Raw genomic sequence first — 7,550 nt, 5'->3', positions numbered from 1 at the left:
TTTTGATGTTCAGGTCTAGATGTTGGAGGAGGGCTAGGTTCTGATGATGCTGTATTGCTCTTCATTTTGTTGTATGTACTTCTGCCTGGACATCTGCCCATCTCCTTGTGGATTCGTTCTTTGTCTTACCAGTGCACTTGGTCCAAACAGAGCTGACAGATTCAGGAAGTCTCTCTCCTTTGTCCAGATGGGCAATCTGGGGCCAGATGGGAGCTAGGGGCTGGTCTCTAAGCCTCAGGAAGTGGCTTGGGTCTCAGACAGATGGGCATGGGGGCAGGGCCTTTAGATTGCAGGGTCTGCCGGGGGTCTTGGAGAAGGGGAACCTTCCCTGTGGGGGTGGAGTGGATCCTGCCCAATGGCCAGAACCTGGGGCCAAGTTGTGCAGGTCTTCCCTGGAGTGGCTGGTGCCCAGGGATGGGATCTAGGCTGAGCCCAGGCACTCACCTCCTGTCCAGATGTGAGGTCCAGGGGCAGGATGGGAGCTGGGGGTGGTCTCTAAGTCTCAAGATGTGACTGGGGTCTAGGGCAGATGGGCTCTTGTTCAGATGGGAGATCTGGGTCATGATGGGAGCTGGGGGCTGGTCTCTAAGTCTCAGGAAGTGGCTGGCATCTCCGAATATCCTCAATTTTTATTGCTATTGTTCTATACAGCATTCTATCAAAATGGGATATGTACTTACAATATTCACTGTGTTCTCTAATCATAAATATTTGGAATTTCAATGAAAACTTTCTGTGTCTAAATTCTATACCCATCTCCATATTTCTCACATTCAATTCTTATGTACACAGGTCTGGAGATTAAATGAACTCTGGGTTTACAATGTTCTCTCTCCTTATTCAAAAGTCAAACCCTGTCTCAAAAAACAAACAAGCAAACAAAAAAAGACAGAAATGTGACAACTTTTGTGAGGCAGTGAAATCTTTCTGTGTTGGCATACTGGCCATTCAGACACAAAATGATCAAATTATCAACAGGCTTAATATTCTTCTAATATTCACAATATATGTAATATTCATACCCCATCATGTTAATATATTGTACTAATGCATCAAAAACGGTCTAGCCAAATACACCTTTCTTGTTGCCATGTATGACAATTTAAGTGTATTTGCACTATAGAATTTAATTGTGATTTTGAATGGTTATAAACTTTATGCATGCTTAAGCAATGAAATTTTTATATTTGTCTGACATATTCAAGACATTTTCAGTAACTATCAAGAAAACAGTAATAGACTGTGAAATAATATTTAGGTTTCCACAGAAAAATAAATACATTGAAGTACATAATCAATAGAAACACATATTTATTATTCTCAGTTCTGTAGTCTGTGCAATGCACTTCCATAAAACCAGCATTTCCACGTACATTAATGTCTTTCTATCAGGCACAAGCTAGTACCCAAATATTCATGTTCTCATGTGGCTTTGTGGACACATACTCTCCACTCACTTCATTTCTTGCTTCAGTAGTGTCAAGGACAGCAGAATGGGCATGAACCAATTACCACACACAGTCTATATGTTAAAAATATTAATGAATTTTTCTGTTTCAATATATGAAAATTTTAGGGTACAGTATCTGCCTTATTTTCTAAATTCTGTAATATTTGACTGAATGCTTTCACCAAAATTTTATTTACTTTAAATTATGGTATATTTTTATTTATAATTTCATTTTATCATGAGATTAAACTTTTTTAGTTCCAATAAAGATCTCTTTAAAACTACATAGTAATGGGAGAAATTAGCCAATTCAGTGAATTTTAAGGCATGCATATACTTCTCATGTTGTAAATTTAATTCTCTTGGCAGTGGGTACAATCAAAATGGTATAATGGAAAAAAGAAACCATTTTCAATAAATGGTACCAGTGTAACTGAATGTCAACATGTAGAAGATTGCAAATAGATCCATATTTATCACCACGCACAAAACTCAAGTCCAAGTGGATCAAAGACCTCAACTAACTCCACATACACTTAACCTGATAGAAGAGAAAGTAGGAGATAGCCTTGAACACATTGGCACAGGAGACCTTTTCCTAAATATAATACCAATAGCACAGACACTGCAAGCAACAATTAATAAATAGACCTCCTGAAACTGAGAAGCTTCTGTAAGGAATAAGACACTGTAAATAAGAAAAACAACATCCTACAGAATGGGAAAAGAGCTTCACCAACCCCACATCTGACAGAGGGCTGATCTCCAAAATATACAAAGAATTCAAGAAACTAGACATCAAAATATCAAACAATCCAATTAAAAAATTGGCTACAGAGCTCAATAGAGAATTCTCAACAGAAGAATCCCAAATGGTAGAAAGACATTTAAGGAATTTCTCAACATCTTTAGTCATCAGGGAAATGCAAATCAAAATGACACTGAGATACTATCTTGCACCTGTCAGGATGGCTAAGATAAAAAACACTGATGACAGCTTATGTTGGAGAGGATGTGGAACAAGGGGAACACTCCACTGTTGGTGGGAGTGCAGACTTGTACAGCCACTTTTGAAATCAGTATGGTGCTTTCTCAGAAAATTGGTTGATGTGATGGTATGTGCCTGGTATTATTGTAGCTTGTTATGCATTATTTGATTGATGCTTTTGTCTGAGAAGAGCAGAGGTGGTGGTGGATCTGGGAGAGAAGGGAGGTGGTGGGGAGATACTGTGGTCGGGAAATACAGCTGGGTTATAATATATGAGAGAAGAATAAAAACAAAAATTAATGAAAAGAAAGTTCAGCTACCTTTTACTTTTCTTGGGTCATGTGACACAGTTACATAACCTCAGGTCGAGATCATCAGGATGATAGAAATAAAATAGACAAGGAGGCAGCTTTGGAAGAAGGAAATCTAGGTGCTACTTGTGATGTCATTTCACTATGTTTTATCTTTTCATGTTATCTCCATTTCAGCACGCTAACACTAGTAACTAAGCTTTTAAATAACTAAACTATTAGAAAGGAATAACATCAGCCTATACACAATCTTAGTCTTCACTACACATGCTGATTTCAGTGTGATGACAAAAATAAACTTTGTTTTATTTTAATAATTCATATGACTCATGAATTTCCTTAAAAATATTTTATGTACAAAATAGTGTTTGGTTATCTCAGTCCATATGTTTCCAATGAATCTTAGTTGCAACAAATGCAGTAATATGAAGAAAAAACCCATGTGAGTAGACATGTCCTCAAATATGTCCAAATTGTTTTCCAGTTTTGTTGCTATGAGAAATTAGCTGACAGAACCAAATTAAGCATATGTGTGTCTACTTATTTTAATAGCTGGAAGATATAGTCTGTCTTTGTTAGAAAGTCATGTGACAGGATCATGAAGCAAATGGTCACATCACTTTTCAGGGCAGAAAATAGAAAGATATGATTGCTGCTACATAGCTCATGTACTCCTTTACATTCAGTCTACGAATGCAACCAATGGCATGTTCTCACCTACTGTGGCAGGTCTCTGGAGGATTTACAGCTGGTAAGGAAAATAATCAAAGTGAGGGAGGAATAACACCCAGATAAGCCCTGCTTTGATATTGGTGCTGGGCCAAAACTTCTGGAGTCTGACCTGAGCTTTTATCTTTTTCCCATACTTAAGCATATCACAATATTGGAAAAAAAAGTTTTTAGATAACAATGAACACAGTACCATGAGTACAACAAAGTGTCAGATATGCTTACAGTGAAGCTCTTTACAAACTACATATGGCTCCATCTCTTAAATGGTTTCTTGTATTTTATGTCCTAGAAGTAATCTTCATGATTTTAAGTGGAAAAAGTCTGGAATAAACCAATATAATATTCTGAGTGGTATGGACAGAACCTGGCACAAAAGTTAACAAAGGAGTACCAGGTTGTAAACCTCGTATTTCCCCAGCATGCAAGAAAAGATGAATGTCTTCTCCATTTGGAGAGATCAGTTGTGTGTTTGACTTTCCCTGGCTTCATTAGTACTTATCTGTGTGTACTAAGACTTTAATCCCCTCTACAATTTGTGTCATTCAACACAAAATAATTCACCAAAATTAGATATCCTTCATAGATATTTTCAGAGTTTTTTTCATATTTATGCCAACTCCCACCAAGCTGACAATCAAGATTAACCATCAAAGTGACTTTGGTTTCTAACAAACTTCTCTTTGTTTAAATATGTGGATTTTGAAATGCATTGTCCAATGTTGTGCTCTCTAGTCCTCAGGAGATGACACGTCTCCAGTATCTGAAGTACACACTGCAATGAGGCATTCTAAGGTCCTCGAGATTTTGCAGCCTTGTACATAACAGTCTTCTGTCCAGTTTGTTAGCACTACCTCCAACTGAGGTCTGAAGCCACACTTGTTCCAATATCTTCTGATAATCCATGCGTTTTCTGTAGTAATTACTTCCCTAGGGGCAGGATACTTTCCCCCTGGGTATTGAGAATTAGTTTAAAGATTGTCTGGATTTCTGAAACATTTTCCTTCAGCAAATCATTGTACTGTGAATTACCTGTTTTCCAGTTTTACAAAGCTAGGTTCAACATTATTATTAACACTTCAGTGTGTTAAAGAAGAAACTATTTTTTGTTCATTCACATACATAAGATAACATTACACTTTAAACAAAAAACAGGGGGTAATAGAATAATAACAAGTTTAATAGCAGTTCAGTGTTTTCTGAAAAGACATGATTTTCCAAAATGATGGCCATACTTTCACAGTTACACTTTTTTTTATAGAAAGTGAGAAGTTTATGAGAATTTACATGAAATCACACCAAAGCCAGCACAAAGCAAGTGGTTAGATTCTGGAGGTCTGTGTACAACTAACCAAAAGATGATAAAATAAATATGATGACGTGAGGAAAAAAAGGAGTCTGTGCTTTAACAGAAAGCAATAGACATGTGAAGAGTCAGGAAATAAGGTATTTGAAGTAGTTATCCAAATATATTTGTCTTGTTGCAATACATTTAAAACATTCAACTTTCTAAGAATAACTAAAGCCTAACTGACTGCTGAATAAGCCTTGGATGTATGTTGCATATACATATTCTCTACTAATGCTCTATGTTCTATTAATTTGATCTTTATTATGTAACAAAATCTTTTTTAATCATATTCATTTTGTCCATCAGTATGTATCAATTGTGTGTAGATTCATGCTGAGATTAGATTTCAATATCTCATGAGTCTCTCAGCAATACTATAGGTAATATTTATAGAAGTAGGCCCTCATTAAATTTGTAACTTATTTATTTCGCTAGAGTAGGTAGTCATTGAACTTAGGGAAACCTTTTGTCTATATGTTCCCAGTATTGGAGTAACTTATATGTGCCAACATACTTGTCTAGAAGATCTTGAACCTAAACTCTCAAGCTTGTAAGGTAAGCAATGCATAAATTGAGCCATCTTCTTAGGTCCCAACAGTATCCATTATTGTTTAAGCCTTTAGCTGTTAAGAACTGAGGTTATACCAATATTTTGTGTGGGACAGTTCTAGCATGAACAGATATGCTGTGATATTGGAAAGTTATAACAAGTCTTATAAATAGCTTTTTATAAGCTTCAGAACAAGGTGACTGCCATCTAAGCATGAACCTAGGGTGAAACTGTTTTAAAAAATGGCATTTTTAGGTGGTGGTAGCACACACCAACACTCAAGAGGCATAGCAGGCAGATCTCTGTGAGACCAAGGCAAGCCTGGACTACAGAGCATGTTTTAAGACAGCCAGGGTTATACACAGAGAATCCCCATCTAAAAAATTAAAATGAAATAAAATACAAATAACAAATTATAAGTGTAAAAGCCTACAAATTGGCATTAATCTTTTTTGGGCCTTTAGGATATTATTGCAGATAGTTTTATACATTGCTAAATTCTATTGGGCCAATCTTAGTGATCTTCCAAATTAGGCTTTAGAATTTGTGTTTGTTCTTCTTATGGAGTCATACTTTCATTTTCCATGAACTATTATTATCTAATTTTGTATTTAATGAATTCTATATCAAATCTTTGATCATTTAGTATTTACACTTTTAAAAACTTTTTTTTATCATCATCAATATTTCCTCATCTGTTCAATAAAACTTACTCATCAGCTTTGAGTTTTTATTTTAATATATGGAAAAGCAGATGTTTACCTGAAGATTATGTTCCCTTTAGTGGACCATGTTTTCTTCTTCTCCCAAATATGAAAGGGACATGGCATTCTCAAATTAGAAGGTCCTGTTTATTTTTGAGTCAAAATTTTGTTGCCACTGCTTGTTTATAACATAAGTAAAATTTTGATAATGTTGTGATCTCTATTGGTTATCACCAACTGGATCATTCCAATTTCTTTTTCCTTGAATCCATTTGTAATTTTTCTTGCTTTATTCAAACTTATACATTTGCTGTGCTGTGCAAACCCACAATCTATAAATAGGAAAAAAAGAAACTAGACCCCAGTCTCCTTCCCTATACAAGAAAATGACTAAAAATTGATCAATATTGGCTTTTTATGAAGGCTGGAAGAGGGAGAGTCAGTATTTTTGAAGGCTGTGACCTCAAGAGCTTCAAACACAGACCAGTGAAAAGCCACATATCCAACAGCTTATCAGCAGCACAAATTAAACTTAGAGAGTTAAAAAAGAGTTGCAGGAGAGTAAATGTCATCAAAATATATTGTATAAACTATTAAATAATTAATAAAAATGTACCCAAAGTAGGACAGACAGGTTTTAGTAGTCTCATAATCGTGGAAATTTGACATAATCTGAATGTAATTTGATTGACTTCTTGGTACCCTAATAGTGCTTTGAATCTAGGTGGGAGAGAGGGGGGGACAAAAGTATTTATATCATGAATTGGATAAAGAAGAGAATATGTCAGAAAAAATGGGATTCCATAATCCAACTGTCAAAATAAGTACACTGAATAACTTAACTTGCTATAAAGTACACCACATACAGACAGTTCCAAACTGAAGCTCAGCCATTCATGATGCCAGTACTTTTAGTGACCCTCAAATCCAATCTATAGTAATTCTTGGAAATATAAATAAATGGAATACATGAAATAAGTTTCATATTCTTTCTTCTGTTATTTAAATTACACATTCTAGCCAATAACTGAATGCAGAAGGATAAAATGTTTGATCATTCACAGAAATTCTGATAACACAAGACCTCAGAAGAGTTGGCATATGTGAAATCTAATTTGGTAAAGCCACACACCAAGAAATGCTAGAAGTATAGTGACCTGACCAGAAAGTAGATAACACAACACACCTTCTGAGGGACTACATTTGTGGAAACCTGTGATTGCACAACATTGGTATGGTACATTGGATAAATTCTTAAAGATTAAAAAATATTTATATTTTATGTTGCTTTTGTTTTTTGTATTTTTTTTGTATGTTACCTTTAAATATTCCATGCCACAAAAATTCCTGATTTTCTACAAGGCTTGTTAAGAACAAGAAATGCCTACGATTATCACATATCTACTACACCAGGTGAACTGTGATGGCACAGGATGTTGGCAGAAGGAATCAGAAAAAAATTAAGGA

This window comes from Peromyscus californicus, unplaced genomic scaffold (assembly GCF_007827085.1).
Source record: "Peromyscus californicus insignis strain IS unplaced genomic scaffold, ASM782708v3 Scaffold_4__1_contigs__length_199733344, whole genome shotgun sequence".
Taxonomy (NCBI): Eukaryota; Metazoa; Chordata; class Mammalia; order Rodentia; family Cricetidae; genus Peromyscus; species Peromyscus californicus.
Note: the sequence above shows the minus strand (reverse complement) of the source record.